We start from the raw sequence: 23,575 nt of genomic DNA, 5'->3' as shown, positions 1-23,575 counted from the left end.
TCCTTTTACTGTGCCTTGGGATCTGGAATCTCATTTAAACCACAATAATACACCTTCCTAACTTAGTTGATTCCTGTGGATTTCAGCTTTTTATCTTATGGACCTATGATACCTATTAGACTCCTCCTGCCTCACTGGCCTCCTAATCCTACCCTTTTGTCTCAATGTGATGTACTCAGCTACATTAAAGCATACTACATAGTTTGATTTTCACATTGACTTCTATTTTTTCATTTGTTTGGATCTGTTTAATAGTATCTTGATTTCTGATAAAGTCATTAGCTTGCATTTGTTCCAATCTAATTCTGAAGGAATTATTCTCTTCAGTGAGCTTTTGAAATTCTTTTTCCATCTGGCAAATTTGACTTTTTAAGGCATTCTTCTCTTCATTGGCTTTTTGGACCTCTTTTTCCATTTGAGTTAATCTGTTTTTTAAGGTGTTATTTTCTTCAGTCAGGTTGTTGACTCTCTTTTCATGATTTTCTTGCATCATTCTCATTTCTCTTCCCAATTTTTCCTCCACTTCTCTTACTTGATTTTCAAAATCCTTCTTGAGCTCTTCCATGGCCTATAACCAATTCATATTTTCTTGGAAGCTTTTGGTGCAAGAGTTCTGATTTCATTGTCTTCCTGTTGTTCCATACTTTGATACTTTTTTGTTCCCAAAAAAGGACTCTAAAGTTGGATTGCTATGCTTGCTTTGCTTCCTTTGCTTGCTCATGTTGCCACTCAATTACTTGACTTTTGAATTCTTTGTCACAGTAGAACTCTGCTTCCAGGGAGGAGAGCTTTGTCCCAAATTGCTGAGATTTTCACAGCTGCTGTCTCTACAGCCCCCACAAACTCTGGCTCACTGGTCACCTCAGGACCACCACTCAAGACAGCAATTCAGATCCAGGAAAGTTAAAGCAAGAGCAATTACCCTCTGAATGTTTGCTTGGCTTCCCTAGGATCTGCAGGCCAGGAGCTCTGAAGCAGCCACATGGAGGTGGCTGCAGGGCTGCCACACCTCTACTGCTTCTTGCTCTGGGGGCAGAGGCTGGACCGCACCTCCATTCCAACAGAGTTATACAGTGACCTTTTACTTTTTCTTTGACATTTATGGGTTGATATTTCTGGAAACACTACAGCAGCTGGTGATCCACTCTCATGAACTCTGCTGCAGCTGCTGGTTGGGGCCGCCCTGGTGCTAAAACCATAGGCTCATGGGGGTGGGGATTGGGGGGGATAGGGTGGGGGCTGGGCTCAGCTCCTAGAGCACTGTGATGGTCCCTTCCTGTCCACCTGCCAGGCTGCCTTCAGCAGGAGATTTGTTTCTCTCGGTCACTTTGTGGGTTCTGTAGCTCTAAAATTTGTTTAGAGTCATATTTTATAGGTATTTGAGGTCGTTATGGGGGGAGCTCATGGAGTTTTCCTGCTTCTACACCACCATCTTGGCTCTGCCCCCTACATTGTTTGATTTTAAAGATATAGCATGCTTTAAGGTTGCTGAGTATGGTATGTATCAAATAGGTGTGTTTTGCTTCCTTTTTCACTATTCCTTGAGCAGTATCAATCTCTTTTTATCTCTAATTGCATTTATAAACCCTGGAAATGAGAGGGTCTTCTATGCCTACAAATCAGAAGAAAGATTGTTCTTTCAAACTCCTTGCTCTCACATTCCACTTTCTCATATGATCAGAAGACCTAAAAGACCGAGAGTAGTCAATTTGTATGCTTGTAATTATCTTGTCCAATCATCATCAAAAGGTATTTCTGGAGTATCTACTTTCTGTAGGGCATTTTGTCTTAATCAAAAGCTTTTTACCCCCAGCTCACTGCCTTCCTGTTTATTTTTAATGTAGAGATTTTTCTAAGGGTCCTTCTTTCCTCTTATCAGTACCAAAGCTGGTGACCTGTGAATTGGCAATTTGAAATACATTTTCCTCAGCATCTAGCACCTTGACTCTGTTTCAGAGGATGTAGTTTCAAAAATCTCAGGTTATTTTTGAAATTGTTTTCTTAAAATGACAACAATTTTCCCAGAATAGGTCACCATAAAACAACTTATAAACAGAAAGCTTAACAAGTTTTTACAATAGAAATTTGAAGAAATAATGCACAAGCATGAGGCTGGTTATTCCTCAAGTTTCATGGGAAGGGAAAGATTTCTTAATATTATTTTAGAATCAAGACATATTAGCAATAGTTTAGGTTGTGATTTTTTAATCTCGCCACCTACCTTTTTGCTTTTGTGATTAGAGACAATTAAGTTAAATCTTTCCAAGCCAGTTTTTTCTGCTAGACTCTGGTACCAAGCCATCTCTTGCTCTACTTCTCCCATTCTCCATAACTGTTGACAAGCTCAGCCACCATACTAGTCAATTCTTTGATCAGTTTCATCACTATGCCATTCTCAATAAATCCTAAGATCACATCATTCTATTCTGCTTGCATGTTGCACTTTTGACTCATATTGAAACTGTAGTCTACTATAATTACTAGATTTTTGAAATTCTTTTTTTTTTTGCCTTTTGGAGGGCAATTGGGGTTAAGTAACTTGCCCAAGGCTGGAACCAAACTCGGGTCCTCCTGACTGCAGGGCTGGCACCTCACTGTGCCACCTAGCCGCCCCCTGATTTTTGAAATTCTGAATAAAACACTGAAAAAATTCCAGCCTTAATCAATGTTAACCAATTAATCAACAAATGATTATTAATCAGCCAGACACCCCACTAAGCACTGGGGATACAAAGTAGGGTAAAAACAGCTCCTGCTCTCAAAGGGTTTACACTCTAGTGGGAGGGTCATTAAAAAAAATATATATGGAGAAGAAACATTCAAAGTATGTAAAGGTAACCTTGGAAGGGAAATAGATTAGTATTCATACAGAATATCTTCCATTTGATATCTTTCATTATACAAGTCAGATTATAGGCCCTTTGGAGATCTAATTTAGAAAATATCATTCATTGGTCTTGGGAACTGGTCAGTCGGGTACTAAATTGTGATAATTCAAGGATCTGTATGCATGTCAGAGTTCAAGTATTCAATCTTCTCTTGGTATTCCTGGGACCAGGTTAATAAAATTCAATTTGATTCAATTTCTTGTCTACTATGTCACAGCACTATATTAAACAAGACTCAGAGACAATCAAGAAACCAATAAATATTTATTAAGCATCTACTATTAGTGGTCCCTCAAGAAGCTTACATTCTAGGGGAGGACTGAACATGCAGATAAATAAGTAAATACAAGACATGTTTAAAATAATGCAAATAATTTTGAGAGCGAGATTAGTATTTGCTTTGAAGGACAGCAGCTAGAGATTTTAAAAAGCAAGTAGGTAGGAGGGAACATCAACCTAATTAAAAGGTGCAGAGAAGATAAGGAACCTGAAGGTTGAAAAACCATGTCATTTCAACAAACATTAATTATAATAATAATAGGTACCATTTACATAATTCTTTGAGGTTTGTAAAGTGCTTTATAGATACCTCATTTTATCTCCACAACAACCTTGGGCTCCATTTTATAGATAGGAAACAAAGACAGAGAGAGGGTAAGTGACTTGTCCAGGGTCACACAGCTGGTAAGTGTCTAAGGTTGGATTTTGAACTCAAATCTTCCTGACCTTGGATTCAGTGTTCTATTTATTGCTTTGTTTGGCTCTTTCTAAACACACACACACACACACATTTCTAAGTATATACATATATAATATATACACACATTCATATATACATAATACACATATGTATATATACATATACTATATATGTAATTTATATATCTATCACTTCAAAATTTGCAAAATTCTTTATAAATATTATCTCATTCAATCCTCACAACAATCCTGTAAGACAGGTTCTATTATTAACTATTTTGTAGATGAGAAAAATGAAACTTGGAAAGTTAAGTGACTTGCCTAAGGCCACATAGTTAGTGTCTGAGGTAGGATTTGAACTCTGGTCTTCTTTACTCCATAATTCATTGTACCATCTAGCTTATATGCTCACTATTTGGGAATCTACATGAGTCTAATTTCCCTCTTCTGACATTGCAAAAAACCTCAACATTTTGATGATATTGGTCCCAATGAAAAAAACCCTAGTTTAGGGTTTGTTGGGAAGAGGTTATAGCTTGACGGATCATGTATCTATGGAAGATACTGTTTCTGGATTTATTCCCAAGTGGAATGTGGCCTTCCTTCAGTTCCATATGATGGCTAGGTTAGGCAACTCAAGTCATAGGAGCCTAGGGTTTCTGGAAAGATAAGGATGTGGGTCATGGTCAGTCTATGTACTTCAGAATGCTCCCCCATTCAGACCTATGTGAGTCTGGTCTCCTGGGACACAGGTCTGGACTAAAGAGGGGCGCCTATATACCATTTCTGCCACCACAAGGAAGATTAACATTCATTGGATAATGATCTCAGAGGCTCTCAAGCCTGGTTACTGACAAACCCAGGAGATTTTGTTGTTTAGTCGTGTCTGCCTCTTCATGACCCCATTTGAGGTTTTCTTGGCAAAGATACTGGAGAGGTTTGCCATTTCCTTCTCCAGCTCACTTTACAGAAGTAGAAACCAAAGCCAACAGGGTTAAATGAATTACCCAGCAAGTGAAAATCTGAGGCAAGATCTGAACTCAGGGAGATGAGTCCTCCTGACTCTAAGATGGACACTCTATTCACTGGTTTAGAAGTTCAATTTGAAAAGGTGAGCCATGGACTGGGAACAAAGAGTCTGGCTTGTGGAATAAAACAATATCATTGGTCCCTCCTCCCCTGCAACATGGGTGTACCAGTTGAGAGAGAAGAATGGGGCTTATACTAATCATTGGTTAAGCACAATCAACCATCCTGGGGTGGAGATGGAGGAGCACCTTCCCATTGATAAAGTGATCTGGAATAAGCAAAAGATCCAATAGAGAAAACCAGAGGTCATGAAGAGTCCCAACCAAATTCACTGAGACTATCCAATCTCATAGTGGAGATGACAAGTAGAAACAATTGTCTAAAGTCAGGGAAACTGGCAAGAAGGAGAAAGCATTATGAAGCAATGTAGTTGGCTTATCCCATAGAATGTAAACTCCTTGAGAGCAAGGACTACTTATTATTTTAAAATTTACATCATATGTACACATACATACATACATATATATATACACACACACAAAGTTTAAATTAAATTATTAATTAAATTAAATTGAACTTGAAAAGTTTTTATGTATGCCTTTTATTTTTACATTACATTAGTTTCAGAATATATTTCTGTTAAGGTTACTGACAGGACCTCAGCAATCATACCAAAAATTGTTTTTTTTAATCAGTTTTATTATGATACCATTCCCTGATGTTGGGAAAGAATGAAGGCAAAAGGAGAAGGGGATGGCAGAGGATGAGAGAGAAATTGTGTCATGGAAGCAATGAATATGGGCTTGGACAGACTTGGATAGGAGACCGTGGAGAATAGAAGGCCTTGGCGTGCTATGGTCCTCCAGAGTCACAAAGAGTCAGACATGACTGAACAACAATTCTCAATGCAGAATAGGATTCCATTATTTATCTTTTTTTGGATAGAATATTGTACTGTTGACTCATTCTCCCTCCTCCCCTCCATCTCCGCCCCCTTACCATGCAGGCCTTCCTTTGTGTTAATGATTTTTTTTTTTAAGTTCATTAAAACCAACCGACATAGTGGCAATGTTGACAGCATATGCAACTTTCCATGCCCATAATCCTCCACCCTGTTCTATAAAAGGATGGAGGTGTGTGCATTTTCTCACCTTATCCCTGGAGTCATGCTTAGTCATTAAAATCATAGTGTTCAGCTGCATTTTACTGCCTTTAACATTGTTAGAGTCATTGTATATTTTGTTTCTTGGTTTCCACAGATCATGTCTTCCTATGTTTCTCTGAATTCTTCTGATCTTTCATTTCTTTCCATGCATTAATATTCCATCATATTTACATACTGTGAATTAGCATGGCAGAGTAGATGCTGCAGTTAATAGAACGTTGGCCCTGGAGTCAGGAAGAATTGAGTTTAGATTTGAACTCAGACAAACTGTGACCCTGAACAACTCATTTAACTCTTGCTTGCCTCATTTTCCTCATGTGTAAAATGAGTTGGAGAAGGAAATGGCAAACCAACTCAGTATTTTTGCCAAGAAAACCCCAAAAGGGGTCACAAAGAGTGAGGACTGAAAACAACTAAATAACAACAAAATGATACAACTTCCTCCAGCATAGTGCCTGGCATGTAAATAAGAATCTAATAAATTACTGGTGATTGGAAGGTTGGAAGACAGGATCCTATTATTGTAGTAATGAGTCATGGTAGCCCCACACTTCACTTTTTACTCTGCCATTCTGGATTGTTTTTGATTTGGGAAGGGCAACCAAGATGGTAAGCAGACTGGAAACTCTGCTGTATAAGGATCAGTTAAAATAACCGGGATGTTGTTTAGTCTGGAAAAGAGTACACTTAGAGAGAACTTGATAGCTGTCTTTAAGTTTGAAGGACTGCCATGTTTAAAAGAGAGGGACTGAATTAGACTTGTTCTGGTATCCTCCACTGTCTCCTATCCAAGTCTGTCCAAGCCCATGTTCATTGCTTCCGTGACACAATTTATCTATCTCATCCTCTACCATCCCCTTCTCCTTTTGCCTTCCATCTTCCCCAACATCAGGGAATGGTATCATAATAAAACTGATTAAAAAAAAGAATTTTTTGGTATAATTGCTGAGGTCCTGTCAGTAACCTTAACAGGAATATATTCTGAAACTAATGTAATGTAAAAAGCATAGAGGGTAGAACTTGGGATAGTGGATAGAAATGGGAGAAACTTAGATTTAGATGCAATGTAAGGAAAAGTTTTCTAACAATTAAGCAGAATAGGCTGCTTAAGGAAGGAGTATGAATCCCAACATCACTGGATGACTACTGGTTGAGATGGAGTAGCAGGCACGTCTTGAACAGATTGACCCCCGGGGTCCTTGCTGACTCTGAGATGCTCTGAATCTCTTTTGTGAGGCTGTCAATCTTTTATTCCTAGAGGTCTTCAGTTAGAAGATGGAAAGTGGGGTGGCTAGTGGCTAGAGAAGGGGTGAGGAACCTGTGGCCTCGAGGTCACATGTGGCCTTCTAGGTCCTTGGGGGTGGCCTTTTGACTGAGTCCAAGTTTTACAGAACCCATTTTATTAAGGGGTTTGAAGATGAGAGTAATTTGGTCTGAAACCTGCCTCAGATGCTTAGTACCTTTGTGACACTGATCAATTTACCTAACCTCTCTGACCATCAGTTTCTTCTTTGGTAAAATGGAGACAGCAGCAGCAGCTACCTCCCAGGGCTGTTGTAGGGATTAGATGAGATGATGTAAGCACTTTGGCAACCTTGAGGAGCTACATAAATGTGAGTTCTTTTCCTAATTGGTGGTGGTAGGGTTATGGAGAAGAGTCTGAGTTGTTGCTGTCTGTCCTTTGTTCTCATAGCAGACCAATGACATTGTGGGGCGGCTTGACTTTTGAGTGAATTGCATTTATGTGAGGTAGAGCTACCAGAAATTGTCAGGCTCACTCTCTCTTCCAGAGTTATCAAAGTCCAGTGGCAAAACACAGGTCAAGACAACTGGCGACAGGATTCGGTAGGTGACCATGGCCTTTAAAAATTAAAATTTTTCTCAGGTCTTGGTTTGTCTGAGGCAATGCTCATTTTATGATTAAGGGCTAGGTAAGAATTGAGACAAAAGATGGACTAATTTACCAACTCAAAAATGTCAATCTGGGAGGGGAAGACCTTCTGAGTTTCTGTCCAGAACAGAATACAATCGCTATTTACACTTTTTCTAAACCATCAAAAACTAAACAATGAGCCATAGAGGTTTGGGCTGGGGCTGTTACTGGCCATTCAATGAAAGTAGGCAGAGGACCTATAGGACCTGTTGAATCCTTTCCTATATTGTAATTCTACAACTCATACTGACATGATCACAAATCTGATCAACCTCATGGCCTACTAGTTCAATGGGACAAATTCAGGAAATGGAGAATGAGATGGAAGTATCTCTGAGCAGCAACCTGATGGAAAAGAATTAATCTTGGGTGGTGAAATGCAGAGGGGCATGTGGATAACAGTTCTCAAGTGACTTAAAACAATCACATTTATAGACATTCACAGGAAGAATCATAGAGTCTTTGAGTGGGAAAAGCTATTGGAACTCATCTGTCCCACCCCACCCCCATTTTACAGATGAGAAAACTGAAGCCCAGAGAGGAGAAGCCTAAGATCACATAGGTAATAAATAGCAGAGGTAGGATTTGAACTGATGTGTGCTGATTCCAAATTCTTTCTATTGCAAATGATCTTTTGGGTTCTTTTAAACTCCAAAATTTCATGGGTCTATGTTACTTCACTATTAAAAATCTTTCAATACTTTTTATATAGTTAGCATGGTAGAGTAAGAGTACCACAGAAGTCTAGAGAGATCAAGGTTCAAATCCTACCTCAGACACTTATTAGTTTTATGACTAAGGAAGGATAAGTCAACTCACCTCTCTGAGTCTCAATTTTCTCATCTGCAAAATTGGGATAATATTTACATACCTGCTTCACAGGGTTGTTGTGAGGCTCAGCTGAGTCAATGTAGGTAAAGTACTCTGCCAGTCTTAGAGTGCCATATAATTGCTAGCTATTCTCATAAAGGAAGGCACAAACTCCAAATATGGCCAGAGTACCAAGTCATGTGATATCTTTGTGTTTTGGTTTAGATTCATTTGAAGGAAATCATCTTGAATAAAGCCTCAAAGTATAAATTTGAATTGATGATTGAGAAGAAGCCATTCCAAACAAGGGAAAATAAGTTGGAGAGATGACATACATCTGGAGAAAGAACTAATAGCATAAGTCTATGTATCCTCCATCAGCATCTAATAAGATGAATCCTTTTGATAGGGGTAAAGTTAAAGGTTTACACTTGGGTAAAAAAGAAAATTGATTTCAGGGGCAGCTAGGTGGTACAATGAATAGAGCACCGGCCATGAAATCAGGAGCACCCGAGTTCAAATTCAGCCTTAGACACATGACACACTTACTAGCTATGTGACCTTGGGCAAGTCACTTAACCCCCATTGCCTTGCATTCCCCCTCCAAAAAATATTGATTTCCCAAGGAAGCATGTCTAGGCAGCAGTTCACCTTAAACATCCCTGGAGATTTTAGGGAACTTAAAATTCAATAAATTTCAGCAGGGTGATATGGTAGCCAAGAAGGCTGGGGCAGTCCTGTCCTAGGCTGCATTAAGATGAGCAGAATCTATAAATAAGCAATTTTGGTTTCATTTTCCTCTATTCTTATCATACTATATCTGGAGTTGTGGGTTCAGCTCTAGGAACCTCAATTTAAGAAGGATATTGCTAAGTTGTAAAGAGTTTAGCTGAAGGCAACCAGGATTATCAAGGATTTCCAGTTTCTGCCATGTGAGAATTAGTGGAAGCAACTAGGAATGTTTACCCTGGGGAAGAGAAGACTTAGGGGCAACATGAAAGCAGACTTAAAGTATGTGAAGGGCTGTGGAAGGGGGATTTATTCTGCTTGTTACCAGAGGGCAGAATTGGGAATGATGGGGTAGAAGCTGATTTTAGATAGAAATAAAGAAATTTTTTTCAAAAAGTTAGAGCTATTTTAAAGTAGAATGGACTGCCTCGGGACCCAGAGGGCTGCCCCTCACTGAAGATCTATAAGTAAAGGCTGGATGACCACGTGTTAGGTATATTGTATAAATGATTCTTTTTCAGGTATAGGTTATACCAAAAAGCCTCTGAGATCCCTTCTAACTCTGAGATTCTCTGAATACTAAAGAGAATAGATGCCATGGGAACTCCAGAGAAGGCTTGCTTAAGATTGGGATGTGAAGAAAGGCTTCCTGGAGGAGTTGGATCGGATGTGAACTTGCCTAGTGGGCGGAAAGATTCGTATGGCTAGAGAGAAGGAAGCATGACATTCAAAGCCCTCGACAATCTGGCTGCAAAGCTACAACTGCAACTTTTTCTCCCACTTCTGTTTGCTGGGAATATTCCATTTCCACTGTTCGTGGAATAAGAAACTCAGAATTGGGAGGGACCTCAAAGGTCATTTGGTCTACCTGTTTACCTTAATGAAAATGCTCTCTACAATAAACACTCCAGGTTATCATCTAGCCAGGGGCAGGGAACCTGGGGCCTTGAGGTCAAAGGGCTGCACTTGAGGACCAAGAGGGCCACATGTGGCCTTGAGATCCTAGGTTGTCCACCCCTGATTCTAACCTTTGCTTTAAGACCACTAGTGAGGGAAATCTCACTACCTATCTAGTCCATTCTGGGATAGCTCTAATTGTGAGGAAGTTTGTCTTGACATCAAGTCTAAATCTGCCTCTCTGCAATTTCTACCCATTATTTCTTAGCTCTGCCCTCTGGGGCCAAGCAGAACATGTCTAATCCCTAATGCTCTGTTGCCTCTTTTCTCACAGGAAGAATGACTGGTAGAACAAGAGGTGTTTTGCCTAAAGAAAGAATAGAGAAACTTGGCTGTATTCACATATTTGAAAGCTGTCATGTGCAAAAGTGATTAAACTTGTTCTTTACGGCTCTGGAGGGCAGGATAAGAACCAATGGAAAGAAATTATATGGAGGAAGATTTTGGCTCAACATAAATTGGTTTAATTTTTGTGTTGTTGTTGAATGTGTAGCAAAAAAAATTGAGCTATCAGAAAATAGAGTAGGGTGCTTCTTGAGGTATTAAATATCCTGTCACTGATGTGTTTGAGACCAAGCTAAAGGAACATCTCTTGGGGATGTTATGGAGGACAAGTCATGTATTAGATGGGGGTTGGGCTTTAAAATCTATAAGATCCCTTCCATTTCCAAGATACTGTGTTTCTATATGAAACCTATCTTCTACTAAGCACTGACTTGTGTTCTCTGAAAGATTTTGCTTGTTTTCTAAGGATTAATTTAGGCTGTTTCCCAAGTTTGGCAGTTTTGGGCATTTTGTTTTTATTTTTTACTTTTGTGCTTCAGTGCAAATGAATTATTATCCTGAATGATCCTTAAAACACTTGACTTCCCCATACCAACAGACAATGCAATAACTCCAAGGGTACTCTTTAAGAGCTATGACTTTTTTGTAGTTTCTTGGAGTAATATTTCTTCTTAAAATCCCCAAAAGTCAAAATGAAATAAAAGAGAGCAAGGAAACACATGTATATAGCATGAAATCTAGGACTCAACTGATAGAAAATTAAAGGTGGGGAAGCCAAGTTAATGCAGTTTCATTTGGTTAAGGGCAGACATTCTGAGTGGTGGCATCAGGAGAAATACATACACATGACCACTGTTGTCACAAAATAAAACTATATCAAAATTAGTCCTTGTCTCAAGCACTTTGTTCAGTCATTTCAGTCTCCTGACTTTCTTGTTCAATTGTTTCAATGTGTTCAAGTTTTTGTGAACCCATTTGGTATTTTCTTGGCAAAGATACTGGAGTGAGTTGCTATTTCTTTCTCCAGTTCATTTTACACATGAGGAAACTGAGGCAAACAGGGTTAAACCCTTGCCCAGGGTCACATGGCTAGTGTCTGGTCTTCCTGACTCTTGGCCTGGTGACCCATCCACTGCACTACCTAGCTGTCCCCAAGTACTTTACACACCAATAAAACCTTCTTGGACCTCTCTAACCTTAACATTCTCTCTCCTATAAACTTCTGTCTTCAGACTTCAAGCCTAGTACTCTCTCTTTTCACCTTTCTAAAGCTAAATAGCTGTTGGAAGAGGGGGCAGTGCCTACTTATTGGTTCAGGATGTCAGAAAGTGACACTTTCCATTTACCTTCTGAAAGCCCACCTTTGTCACTCCTCAAGGAGGCAGTGTGCACTTGCCTTGGGGCCAGGAGATTGAGCCATTCCTTACTACCTATGTCTCCATGGACAACTCACTCAACTCCTCTAAAATTCTGTTTCCTCATCTGGAAAATGAAAATGGTAATGCTGACACCAGCCACCTCACAAGGCCAGCTGAAAGAACAGGAGACATTTAGCCTGAGAGAGAGAAGACACAGAAGAGACTGATAACTGTCTTCAGGTATTTGAAGGGCTGAAAGAGGATTGAATATGTTAATTTTAGCCACAGAGGTCAGAGCTAGGAGTGATTCATGAAGCTACAGAGAGCCAGGCTTGGCCTCAACTTAAGGAAAAACTTCTAATCAGTTATGAGAAAATGGAAAGGGCTGTCTGGGAGGTATTGAGCATTTGTCTTTAGTAGGGGATCTTCAATCAGAGTCTGACAAGAAAAGATTCTTATTCCCTCTGAGATCCTTCCTGACTCTACAATTCTGGAATTCTGGTTGCAAGGAAAGTCCTTATGGCACAAACAAATAGAAAGAAGTTGCCACAATCAGTACTCTCTGTCTTTCAGCATTGTATGAGGGAACCATGTTCAGAAGACTTAGAACAACAGATGAAAAGTTATGTAAGCAGAACCAGGAAAGCAATGTACACGATGACTATAATAATGTCAATAGAAACAATGACAACAAAAGAAACTGAACACTGTATAATTATTTTTAATAATATTTTATTTTTCTCCAATTACATGTACAAATAATTTTTAATAAATTTTTTAAAGTTTTGAGTTCCAAATTCTGTCCCTTCCTCCTTTCCTCCCCCTCTCCTCCCTGAGATGATAAGCAACTTGAATTTAAGAAAGATAAATAAAAAGGAAGAAAGAAAGGAAAGAAGGAAGGAAGTGGATAATAGTATACTTCAGTATGTAGTCAGATGCCATTGGTTCTTTCTCTGGAGGCAAATGGCATTTTTCTTTTTCCTTTCTCTTTTTTTTCTTTTTGGAGGGTGAGAGTAGAGCAATTGGGGTTAAGTTACTTGCTCAGGATCACACATCTAGTAAGTGTTAACTGTCTGAGGCCGCATTTGAACTCAGGTCCTCCTGACTCCAGGACAGGTGCTGTATTCACTGTGCCACCTAGCCACCCGCAAGAGGCATTTTTCATCATGAATCCATTGGCATTGTCTCAGAAAATGTATTGGTTAGATAAATCATAAGTTAAATCATTCAAAATTGTTCATGGCACGATATTGTTGTTACTGTGTGAAATGTTATCCTGGTTCTGCTCACTTTACTTTGTATCAGTTCAAGTGAGTCCAGGTTTTCTGAATACATCCTGCTCTTCATTTCTTATAGCACAATAACATTCCATTACAATCATATATCACAACTTGTCCAGCCATTCCTCAATTGATGGACATCCCCTCAATTTCCAGTTCTTTGCCACCACAAAAAGAGCTACCATAAAAAATAAACACTATGCAACTGTAATGATCAAATTTGGTCTCAAAGAAGAAGTGAAAAAAAATGCACTTTCCTTCCTTCTTTGCAGAGGTGGGGTTCTTTGGAATAGAATACTACATACACTGTCAGACTTGGTTGGTATGTTGTTGAACTGACATTTTTTCCCATTCTTTTTCAGAAGGAATGCCTTCCCATGATTGGAAATAAATATCATGTTAAAACAAACAAAAAAAAAAACCATCGAATTTTAAAAGATGTAAATGGTACTCAAATTTTGCTCATTTGAGGAAGATTATTCTTTCTTAACTGAGATTTTATAGTCTCTTCTAGTTCTAATGTCCTATGAAATTTCCATGAGAAACCATTCTCTGTATTTTCTCTCTCTCTCTTAAAAAAAAAAATTCCCTTTAAAACAGGAGGTGGATATGAGAATCTTCCCTTTAAACTCTGTTCTTGTATTAAACATGGGAAAGACAATCCTGACCTGCACCACATGAAGTAGAGCCTTGCCTGGAGAAGTGAGATCAGCTCTTTCAACTTACTCAGTGTTTTCCATGGGCTTGCTGCCCAGAGCAACACATCACAAAGGGAAACTCTAAGTAATTTGTCTGATGTGCTGGGGAATCCTTGAGGAGGTAGGGAAGTCAGTCACTCCTAATTGTTTTTATTCTTAATCTAGCCACATGCAAATTGATCAGATAGGAGTGGAGAGAATTCCTCTTGGCTATCATACCCCCCCTTTTTTTCATAATGGAGTTTTAATCACATCACAAAACCACAAAGATCAAAGCCTTGTTTTTCTTCATTTCCATGCTCTTACTAAAAAGTAATGCAATCATATTGTCCAAATTCACTTAAATAAATTCAATTCAATAAATATGTGGTAAGCACCTACAATGTTCAAGCACTGTGCCAGGTGATGTTACATTCAAGTGGGAAGAGAAATTAAGGAGAAACTTGCCCATGTTCATACAACTGGTAAGTGCTAAATCCAGGATTTAAATGTAGGTCCCCTGACTCTAAATCCAATATATATGTATTGCACTATTGTATTCAAGGAAAGAAAATAGGCCTTTTATACCCAAACCTCTCAAAAATATTAAGCTCAGGTTTGAATTCTGCAAATTCTATTCATTTTAACAGAGACTTAATATACTGATGCCACAATATAGTTATGTCATTAGTTATATCATTGGTGGTGATGATGATGATGATGATGATGGCGGTGATGATAATCATGATGCTAGCTCACAGTTATATAGATCTGGTGCCTTTAGTAGACCACAATATCCATGTGAGTCAGCAGCATATTACAGAAGCCAAGAAAGCTAAGGTGAACTTCAGTTACCTTAAGAGAAGACTAGTGACAAGGACTAGGGTGATATAGAGCCTGCTTATACATCTGAAGTGTTGTGGTCAGCCTGATGGTTCAGAGACCACATTTTAGGAATGACATTAATGAGCTAGAAAATGTCCAGAGTATGACAACCAGGATGATAAGACCTTAAGATCTCAGAATGTGGGGTTCAATTAAAGGAACTAGGAACATTTATCCTGGAGAAGAGAGGTTAGTGGGGACATGATTTGAACTGTCAAGCATCTGAATAGCTATCATGTGAAGGAAGGAATGGATTTTGTTCTTGTTGGCCTGGGAAGGGAGAACCAGGAGCAATGTTTGAAAAACTTCAAAGGGAGTAACTTCAGACTTGAAACCATAAGAATAATTTTCCTAACAACAAATGTCCCAGAGTACGATGGACTACCTCTGAGGTGGGGGTTCTGACCATTAGTGGTCTCCAAGCAAAGGCCAGATGACCAGTTTCTAGCAAGATTGTAGAGAGGACTCTTATTCAGGTACAAGTTAAACAATATGGTCTATTAAATCCCTTCCAGCTTGATTTTCTGTGAGAAATTTTGCAAAATGTTTTATAATTACCATTAAAAACCAAACAACAACAAAACAATTGATAACTGCCAATCTGTCATATTTGGACAGCTGTTTACCTATTTTTTTTCTTTTTTAATTCAATTTTTATTATCCTAAACCTGAAAAACACCAAAAAAGTGAACATTACAAAGAAAAAGAGAATTGATGATGAAACTATAAATCTTCCTTACATATAGCTTTTATTTTTCTAGAGCATATAATAAATTCAACATTCTAGTGGCAAATGACTATTACTGAGGAAAGAATTCATTGTGGAGGAGATTAACTTCATCATCACCATCAACAACTGCTGGCAATAGAAGGTAGGCCTGGAAATGGCAGCATTCCCCAGACTACTGGTCCTGCTTCCAGTCCAGCTATCATCCAGGGAAGCAACTTCTATGAAAAAAAGGTGAGCCATTCCCTGCAAATGCCAAACCAGAGCAGGCAAGACAGTCAGTCAGCCCACTAGTATTTATTAAGGGCCTACTACAAGTCAGGCACTGTGCTAAGTGCTAGGTATGCAAAGACAGGCAAAAGACAATGCTTTCAAGGAGTTCACAATCTAATGGGAGAGACAGTGTATCAACAGCTATATATGGCTTTGCTGAAGTAACAAGATGCCCTGAGAGAGAAAGGCAGCATGTACCAGGCAAATCAAATCCCTACCTTGACCACAATCTCCCCTCCAAGTCTGATGAAGAAAATCCAAGAACTTTCATGTGTTGTCTTTCCCATTATAAGGTGAGCTCCTTGAGGACAAGGACTATCTTATTTTCTTATTTGTATCTCCAGGCTTTGGCACTGTGCTTTGCACATAGTAAGTGCTTAATAAATGCTTTATTCATTCGGTCATTTCAAGTTGTTTTCCTTTTCCTTTCTTTTCTAGACTGTGTATTTTTTAAAAAAGATTTATTGATGCTTTTATCATTATTTTAATTTCCTTTTTGCATATTTTATGTACATTTTAATGTAATTTATTACTATTCCTCCCTCTGAAAATTTAAAAAAGAAAACCCTCCCTTGTAATAAATAAGCATAACTAAGCAAAGTAAATTCAAATATTGGACATTTTGAGGCAAAGCGACAAGCACTAAGTACCTATTGAAGTTAAAACTTTTTTTTGGTTAGATTTGTCCAAGTCTGAAAGGGCAACATTGAGGTCCCCCACTGTTAAAGTTATATAGTCTATTTGTTCATGTGAAACCATTCACTTCTCCTCTAAATAATCAGAAGCCAAACCACTTTGTGTGTATATGTGTGTGTGTGTGTGTGTGTAATACATATTAATTATAAATGGTGCTGATTAAGGATTCCAGAGAATTAGCTCTGGCATTCAGGAAGGAAGCTGAATGGAGGAATAGATCTAAAGAACCCAGCAAGTCTTCTCAAGCCTGAGCAACCCATAGAGTAGAGATACTGAATCCAGCAGGTAGCAGAGTGAGGAAATTATGAAAAGAGAAAAAAATAGCAAGTAGGCATTTATAATACGTTTTTAAAAAATCACTTAAGATTCCTAGAAAGATGTATAACAGAGATAACTTTCTTTTATAGCTTCCTGATTATTAATTTCCATGTTCTTCCAATTTTCATATAATATTTCTTTTTATATCTAGGTCATGAATCAATTTCAAGTAAAGCACAAGATAAGGAGTCAAGTTTGCCCAAGGTGATTGCCATGGTCTTACAGGATATATAGACCAGAGACTACATTGTAGATAACATTGTGTTGATCAAATTGAGTTTGGGAAAATTGTAAACTTCCTAAATGAAATCCAAATTCACAAAAACGTTTGATGTAACTATCTAAAACAAGTGGATGAAGAATGCCTATTGTCCACATTATGACATATAGTTAGCTGAACAGCCAAAAGAGCTGGTCCATCAGTACATACAACATCTAGGACAAACACTAAAGATGGTCAGTGAATTATACCCAAAATAAAACATGAGACAAATGGGCCAGATAGCATCTGAGTAACTAAATGGTTCTTTTAATGTTCCTCAAAGGTTTTTCTTACCTCTCATTGTCTGTGTCTATTCTGCATGGCTGCTCCCTGATGGATTTAATGCCTCATACAGTGTACATACTTCTTATGCAAGATAAATTGCAATAAGGTAACGAGAAGAGAATAAAACGTTTTCCTTTCTTTAAACCCTCTAGTAGAAGTACATACAGGGGGTCCCACTCCAGAAAGTTGCTTCCTGCCTCAAGTATACCTCACAGCCTCTGGGTCTGGCAGGCTCAGCTGTTTAAAGACCATAGCTTTTCAGCTAGGCAATGCCCAGGGGAGTAATTATGAGGGAGAACTCCTCCACACTTAAAGGGATAACAAGGTACAGATATGTGTTTGCAATAAAAAATAATAAAACAAAACAAGAAATTATCACTTCGCTACCTCTGTTATCTATCCATTACTTTATGTGATTACATAAGCTAGATTAGAAAAGAAATCAAATCTCCATGCCACCTCCCTTCCTTATGTATGTATGTATGTGTGTATACACCCATAATACATATATTCATATACACAAAAAGTAAAGTAAAGTAGCCCACTGTTTTCTGGCCTCCAGGTTATAAAAGGTATTAGCTCAGGTTCTGGCAGCAGGTCCGGTGTGATGATCAAGAGGTTGCCAAGCTGCCTCTTCCCATGGAGGAACAGAAGTCTTTAAATCCAAAGGGATCAAGATCACTGGACCATGCGTGGTCTGGGCTGACTGCCAGCCTTAAGAGCACAGCATGCTGGGAATGTCAAAATGGGCCTCAGTGCCTGACAACTGCAATCCTCAGAAATCCCCAGGAACCACTGGAATTCGACTCATCCCTAGGCATAGATCATGGACCAAGGTTCCAAGGAGCATGCAAGTCTCAGTTGTCTACTGCAATGCATGTTTATTTAAACCAAATGCCACTAATACTTCCTGGAATGCAGAGCTGCTGAGTGAGTCTAATTGCTCTTGGCTCCTTTTAAGGTGTCTGTGATGCTGATGGGGACTTATTCTTATCGGATTGATAATACTTGCCTCGATAGCTGATTTATTGTTATATATCAACACCTTCCACACTTCTGCTTTCTGTTGCTCTGAGCCCTGAGGAGATTTATGGCTTTGTTGGTTTACAAAGCCAACAGATTTATTCTTCAGAGGATGACAAATCACTTTCACCTCAGTGTGCTATAGCAGAAAGAATCCTGTACTTGGTGTCTGAGGACCTGGGTTTGAGTCTGAGCTCTAGTGAGAACATGTTGTATCATCCTGGGTCAGTCTCAGTTTCACAAAATCTTAGAGTCTGAAAGGACCTTATAGACCATGTAGGCCAGCCCAAACTTTAATTATAATACCCTCTGCGCTATGGCACATGAATGATCATCAAGCCTTTGCTTAGCAACATTTAGGAGAAAGGGTAACCATGGTCCCACAAGACAGCCATTTGACTTTGGGATACCTTTAATCAGTTTCCCCTTATATCAAGCTTAAATTTCTCTTTTTGTAATTTCCACTCATTGTCAATATTTTGAACCTGAACTATAATCCTCTGTACAATGTTTCAGCCTTTGCTTGGGGACTTCTGGAAGGCGAAACCACTACCTCCCCAGACAGCCTATTTAACTTTGAGATCTCTTGAAGGAAATGTTTCTTCATATCAAGTTGAAATTTCCCTTTTGGCAATTTGCACTCATTGTCAATATTTCTGCTAATTCTAGCTTAGCAGTACCTTTTCATCTTTTTTTGTTTGTTTGTTTAGAATGGTTCAAGATGGCTAGCTTTTAAAATATATATTTTAAAAATATACTGTTATTGATATACTTCGTTTTTCCATCACCTATATTTTCCCCATATTCCTCTCCCTACATTTCTCAGAGAGAGCTCACTTAAATTTTTTTTAAAGGAAAAGGGAAAAGAATATGAGAAAAAAAATCCAGCAAAACTGATCAATACATTGAAAAAAAATCTGACCCCATATACAGTACCCCTCCCCCTCCCTCTACTTCTTTATCATTCTGCAACAGTTTTTATTATTTTGTGATTATTGTTCTTTCCATTTATGTTGTTGTAGTCATTGTGTATATAACTTTCCTGCCTTTTCTTAATTGAATCGCACCAGTTCATAAAAGGCTTAGTCTCAATTTCTCACAACAGATCAATATTATGTTTCATTCATGTGTCACAATTTGTTTAGCCATTCCCCAACCAACAGGCTTCTACACTATTTCTAGTTCTTTTCCATCACTATTTTGGTGTATATAAAGCCTTTCTTTCTACCAAGGACTTCCTTGGGGTAGATATATACCTAGCAGTGGAATCTGAATCAAAGGATATGGACATTTTAGCCACTTTATTTACATAACTCCAAATAGTTTTCCAGATTGATTGTGTTAATTCACAATTCCAACAGTGATATATCAGTATCCTGATCTTACCACAACCTCTCCAAGACAGACTATTCCCACCTTTTTCTCAGGAGGGGCAATTTTTAATAATTTTAAAACAAATATTATCATTGCAATGGTAAGCATATTTCATTCAGTATACTTTTGTCTCCTGTCTTGTCCTAATATATAAACAAGTCAGAAGCAGTTAAGGTGATTTTTTTTCTATTTAGAAAAATAACAGATTTTACTTTTTTTCCCCCAAAACTCAACTTCTTGTACTAATTTAATCTAGAATTCCCACAATGTCCCAGGGAAGTTAATGAGCAAAGTAACACCATTCCCCTCTTGATTTAAATTTCCTTTTAAAATGCATGGGATTCATTCAGTCCCTGGAGATCCTAACAATCTTTGAGCCTCACAATCTTTGCTTTATGTCTTTTAACTTGACTGATAAAGGTAATTTTAGAGGATGTAGGATAATCTTATTTGCATTACCTACAGGCCTATTGTGAGATAAATATGCTACTTAATTTTTTAAAAAAAATATGCAATGCTTCACATGTTTGCTAGTCATCCCTGTGTGGGGCCATGCTAATGTCTATATCATTTCAGTGTTAATATATGTGCAGCCAAAGTGAACACTTAGATAAATACTGTAGAGCACAGTAAAAAGGTGACCTCTGATAGACACGACTGGAGTCAGGAGGCCTCAGTTCTAATGGCTTTGTCACTAACTTGTTACTTGACTGTCCACCTGCAAATCATTTAACCTTTCATTTACTCACCTGCTAAATGAAAGGGTGGTAAACCCTAAGATACTACCCAGCTCTAGCATGCTATAATTCTACTAAGCATTCAACTTGCTTGTTTTGAAACCACAGAGTCTCAGGGTATCTTAGAACATTATGGGAGCAGTGGTGGTGTATGAGATGTTGGGATGTGGTTCCATTCCAGGGAGGGCATTCCTCCTCTCCATGTTTGCTAGTATGCCAATCACTTTGTTCAATGGTCCAAAAAAATCTGTCTGGGAGATGTAGGGAGGCCCATTTCAGTGGTCTATGTCTATAAATCAGGTTCAAGAGTCTTCACTGGGATGTTAGAGTACTTTGAACTCTCCACACCAAGGCTACTCTGGGGGTCATACTATGGAGCCCTGTTTAGACCTGGGCTCAGACAACTTGGGGCTAATCACTTCTAATGCCTTTAACTAATCCTTCTCTGACATGATCTCAAGTCTGTCTGCCTTCCTGGTGATCCACTTTTCAATGTCCTCTAGTTTATGAATGCTTTTGCTAAAATGTGGTCCTCAGGACTATAAAGGCAGTATTCAAGATGTGGCCTCACCAAGGCTAAATACAGCAGGTATATCATCACCACCCTCCTTCTGGACTCCAAGAAACACAGTATAAGTTCCCAACAGGTATTTTGGCTGCCATCTTGGATTACTGATATATTTTGAGATGAGCCCATAGAACCAAAGCCCCAAGATCATTGCCAGGTGAAGTGCTATCTATCTAACCATGTTTCCAACATCTTATATTTAAGAGATGGTTTCAATGAGTGAAAAACATTATATTTATGCCTACAAAATATATTTAATCCTTAAAATAACAAAAATATTTTTAACTCTGTATGTGAAAGTCTTTGAAACCATAAAGAATTTAACTTAAGGTGTGCAGAGTACTATCTGTATGTTATCTAATTTGACCCTTATAACAACCCTATGAGTTATGCTCAGTTTAGAGATGATAAAACTGAGGCCCAGGAGGATAAGTGATTTGCCCACAGTCATAAAGCTAATCACTCTTAGAGACAGGATTTGATCACAGGGTTCTGCTGACTCCAGGTTCAGCGGCCTTACCACCCAGTCATTTTGCCTCTCAGTAAGGAGTTAAGAAGAAGAATGAGGATGAGGAAGACAAAGAGAAGAAAGTGGAGTACAAAAATATCTAGAAATGATAACTAATTCCAGCAGCAATCTCTCTTGGAAAGTGAATGCTCAAACTCCAACTTCTTTTCCAATCATGTTCGTAGGATTTAAAATTATAAGGGACTTTAGGGACAACTCCCTCATTTTACAGTAGAAGCACAAAGTTACTAAGGGTAGTGGGAAGCTAGGTGGCACCATAAGTGGCTTGAATACTGGGCTTGGAGTCAGGAAGATTCATCCTCTTGAGTTCAAATCTGGCCTCAGACAATTAGGAGCTGTGTGACCCTGGGCAAATCCCTCAACTCTGTTTGCCTCAGTCTTCCTCATTTGTAAAATGATCTAGAGAAGGAAACCACTCTAATAATATCTTTGCTAAGAAAACCCCAAATGGGGTCAAAAAGAGTTGAGCATGTTTGAAATGATCAAAGAACAAAAACACAAGGTAATAAGACAATGGTAAACCTAGGTCCATTGATTCCAAATACAGTGAGGAAACTAAGGCTTAGAGAAATGCAGTGGCTTGATAATGGTTACATTCTATTCTTTCCACCAGACATCACTGTCTCAATATAAAGCATACAGAATGTTGCTTCATAAAACATAGACTGTTGTAGCTTGAAGAGCTCTCCAACAACCCTCTCATTTTACAAATCATCAAATCATCTCATCCAAACTTCTCATTTTACAGATTTGGAAAATGAAGCTCCAAGAAGTTAAATGACTTGCTCAAGGTCATATAGCTTCTAAACAACAATCATAGTGAGTCTGTAGAGGGCTTCCTTTTTAAAAAAAAAATTGTATTTTAAAAATTCTATTCTATTTAATTTTTAGTTATGAATTCTCTCCCTCCCACTTCTAACTCCTCCCACCTATTGAGAAAGAAAAACAAAACCCAGTACAAATATGTATAGCCAAACAAAACAATGGGAGATATCCCAAAGTGTGATGGACTGCCTACAAGGTAGTGGATTCTGATCATTAGTGGTTTCCAAGCAAAGGTTAAGTTGTAGCCATTGTAAGGCGTTGGTAGTAGATTAGAAATTCCTATGATGTTTGGTCCCTACCTTCCTGGGAAATGAGAAGGGATAAATGATAAAACCCCTCTCTTGTTGAATTATTAGAGCATCAGTTGTAGTGATGGTTACACTCTTCCGGTTTACCTCACTCCCTGAAACTCCAGAAGTCTGAACAACACCAACAGGAACCAATAGCATACTCCTGGCATTGCACTTGAGTTTGAAAGAGCAGTACCTTGACCCTTGTCTAGCCCTTGGCTCGGTGCTGTCTGCATGCACAGGGTCTTGGTGACCAATTAACATGTTCCCACTAATGAAGCTAAAAAGGATATATCAAAGTAAGACTTATTTAATAGGATTTAGAAGTGTAAGAGACTTTAGAGTTCATCTAATCTAATACCCTTATTTTACAGTTGAGGTTATCTGAGTTCTGGCTAAATTAGGATTATTATACACATGCTTAAACTTCAAGTTTTGTCCAATAGTGTCCTGATCCAGGCCTAACTCTGGCCAGTCCAGTGATTCAGGTCTAGGAATGGAACACTATGAGAGATTAGTGGGTCCTAAAATATTTATCAAAGAAAAGGGTTTTTTTATTGTTGTTCAGTCATTTTCTAGTTGTGTCCAACTCTTCACGACCTCATTTGGGTTTTTCTTGGCAAAGATACTGGAGTGGTTTGCCATTTCCTTCTCCGTCTCATTTTACAAATGAGAAATTGAGGCATATAGGATTAAGTAAGTGAGACTAGATTTGAACTAAGTAAGATGAGTCTTCCTGATTCCAAGCTCAGTGCTCTATCTATTGCACCACCTAGCTGCCCCCCCAAAGAAAGAAAAGTTTACTTAACCATAAAAAGAATCAATAAGGATATAGTACTAATACATGTAGATCCCTGCTTCTCCTACACCTATCTTGGTAGCAACATCCAATCAGAAAGGTACATGTTTATCCATAGAGCAGTGAGAATTGTGTCAAGTCTAAGGAATGCAGACTTCCAATAAATTGAGCCCT

The 23,575-nt window shown here is 38.5% G+C and overlaps 1 protein-coding gene, 1 long non-coding RNA gene and 1 pseudogene across 2 annotated transcripts in view; 1 reads left to right on the top strand and 2 right to left on the bottom strand.

Annotated features, from left to right (window-relative positions):
- Positions 1 to 17,628, top strand: part of LOC138155946 (uncharacterized) — a 100,096-nt gene extending 82,468 nt beyond the window's left edge. Inside the window, exons 2-3 of the long non-coding RNA XR_011167034.1 lie at positions 15,457 to 15,656; positions 16,861 to 17,628. This is a non-coding gene — a long non-coding RNA (uncharacterized lncRNA). The remainder of the gene's footprint in view (positions 1 to 15,456; positions 15,657 to 16,860) is intronic.
- Positions 1 to 23,575, bottom strand: part of ASAP1 (ArfGAP with SH3 domain, ankyrin repeat and PH domain 1) — a 631,037-nt gene that overhangs the window by 579,798 nt on the left and 27,664 nt on the right. The window lies entirely within an intron of this gene.
- Positions 20,157 to 20,257, bottom strand: LOC138156151 (U6 spliceosomal RNA; annotated as a pseudogene).

Source organism: Petaurus breviceps, unplaced genomic scaffold (genome assembly GCF_028583685.1).
Source record: "Petaurus breviceps papuanus isolate PSGF00001 unplaced genomic scaffold, PetGlider_PUasm1.0 98, whole genome shotgun sequence".
NCBI lineage: Eukaryota > Metazoa > Chordata > Mammalia > Diprotodontia > Petauridae > Petaurus > Petaurus breviceps.
This window is presented reverse-complemented; position numbering and strand designations above follow the sequence as displayed.